Source organism: Littorina saxatilis, linkage group LG15 (genome assembly GCF_037325665.1).
Source record: "Littorina saxatilis isolate snail1 linkage group LG15, US_GU_Lsax_2.0, whole genome shotgun sequence".
Classification (NCBI taxonomy): domain Eukaryota; kingdom Metazoa; phylum Mollusca; class Gastropoda; order Littorinimorpha; family Littorinidae; genus Littorina; species Littorina saxatilis.
The window spans coordinates 30144183-30146887 of NC_090259.1; positions in this window are offsets into that span (position 1 = coordinate 30144183).

Here is a 2705-nt window from a genome sequence, read left to right on the forward strand (position 1 = left end):
GTGTGTGTGTGTGTGTGTGTGTGTGTGTGTGGGCTATCAAGTAAGAGAGTTGAATCAAGCTGATTCGAATGTTATGATCGTCAAGGTGTTTCGTGTGTGTGTGTGTGTGTGTGTGTGTGTGTGTGTGTGTGTGTGTGTGTGTGTGTGTCTCTCTCTCTCTCTCTCTATGTGTGACTGGAGAACAATAATTGACAAACACAGAATAATTATTGGAAACTGCACAATCAGACAGTACATTTCTTCTTTATGAAAAATCATGAAGGATTGCTCAAGTAGCAATTGTGTTGGGGCGTGTGGTACGGGGACGTAATGGGATTCCTTTATGGGACGTATCGAGATGCAATTTTCTTGGGACCTATCGACACGCAATTTTGTTGGGACGCAATGGTACGGGACGCAATGGCACTGGGACCCAATGGTATTGGGACCCAATGGGATAGCTTAATGGGACGTATGTAGGATAAAACATCACACGTGTGATTTGAACGATTATTATCTCACGGGTGTCTCTCTCACGTATGTAGGATAAAGTTTTATCCTACATACGTTAGAGAGACACCCGTGAGATAATAATCGTTCAAATCACACGTGTGTATATCATGTAAATGAGGTCATGTCAAGCAAGTCTGGCAGGGACCTGTTTTTCCACTGCTTATGATGCCAAAGTCACCGAGACAAACGTCATTATAGAAACAAAAATTGCGCTCGCTAATTACCCTCGATGAATCTTTATAAGTAACACGTCACGCCACACTTTCAGAGTGACGTTTCTTTGCTTTGACGTAATAGATTGCACGAGGCTTTAGAAGAGATCGAGGTTCCAAAACAAGCGTCTTCAATTTAGCTGCCTCGACTGCAGGACATTTTCAGTAAAATACACGTAAGTACAGTATGTAGGATAAACAGAATACTACATGGCTTGCTGTGTCGTATCAGATTTACACTCGTTGCTTTTTCAAATAGTGAACAGCTCGCTTTCGCTCGCAGTTCAATATTAAAAAAAAAAACTCGTGTAAATCTGGTACGACACAGCAAGCCATGTAGTATTCTCTATTTCCTTTGCGACACTACCAAAAATCTACAGCCAGGCTTCTATCTTAACTGAGTGGGATGATTTTTTTCTGATTTAAATTTGTTAGCGGGCGATCACTTTGTCAACATGCGACATTATTTCAGCAAAGCAATTTCCCTATATTCACCAGAAGCAGCCAGACTGTTGATTTGTTTTTTTAGGAATGTATCCTAGTGAAGGAATGTCAAAGCAAGGGCAAATCCTTGTTTGTGATTTACATGTTGTTGTTGTTTGGATGGAGCAGTGAGTGCAGGGACGGGGCGGCGTGAGAGCACACCGGAACAAGGAACAGGTGTAAGGAAAATTAAAAAAATTAAAATGTTGTTGTCGTTGCTGCTGTGTTGTTGTTGTTGGAAACAGATTTAGGAGAGCTTGCTCCGAAGCAAACCGTAAAAGCAAGGGCAAATCCTTGTTTGTGATTTACATGTTGTTGTTGTTGCTGCTGTGTTGTTGTTGTTGTTGGAAAAAGATTTAGGAGATCTTGCTCCGAAGCAAACCGTAAAAGCAAGGGCATAATCATCCTTGTTTGTGATTTACATGATTTGGAAACAGAAACGGAAATCTTGCTCCGAAGCAAACCGTACCCATTAAAATTGCGTTTTAGACGTTCACAGCACCGGTAAAACTTGACACATTATTCCGGTAAACCAGCCACATGATCCTTCACATTCTGAATGGGAAATATGTTTAGATAAGGGATCAAGTAGGCATGTGCATTACAGTCCGTAGTCATTGTTCGGGTGGGTGTTCGTGTTTGGACTAACGATTAAGTTAGAGTAGTCCGCCGCTTCTGAACTGACCTTAAAAAACAATACTAGGGTCTTTCTCAGGACGATATATTCAAGTGTGTTATTTTTTCGGGCGTGCACTTATTGAAGCCGTCGTTTTGTTCCTATGAGTCAGGACAAAGCTGCACAGGCAAGCAAATCAAATTGCGCGTATTATATTTCAAGATGTAGCCAGATGTGATCTGAGGGAAATAATAAACTTTAGGCTCAAGACTCAAGGTTAAAAGTACTCAAGACTAAAAGACTTCATTATCTAAGCCTACACCCAGGACAATAAGGAACAACGTTTGACAGTGTCAATTTTCTAACCAAGATTTAAATGCTACTTTTAAAATCTGATACTTATCCACGCACAAAGTACATACGGAAACTCTTATAGGATTGGAAATGAAGGATTGAATCGAACTGGTGCACAATTTCTTCTTGCTTAGGTCACCATTTTCGTTTCTTTACATTTGTAATTGAAGATTCCTGTGCAACTAAAAATAAAAACTGGAGCGAATTATGGTCTCAAAAGTTACCCAATCGTGAATCCTTCCAAAGCTTATGCACATGGAGTTACATCATGGTTTCTCCAAGTTGCAAACCATGTTTTACTGAATTAATATTGAAATTAGGAAATTGACACGTTCACCATAGGCAGAATATAAATTCTAGTCAAATAGTGTATTCAAAGCATTTGTATATTTCTAGCTTTTGTTCATTCAGTACTACTAGGTATAAGCTCACTGTCCGTCTGTCTGTCTGTCTGTCTGTCTGTCTCTCTCTGTATGTCTGTCTGTCTGTCTGTCTGTCTGTCTGTCTATCTGTCTGTCTGTCTGCCTCTGTCTGTCTGTCTGTCTGTC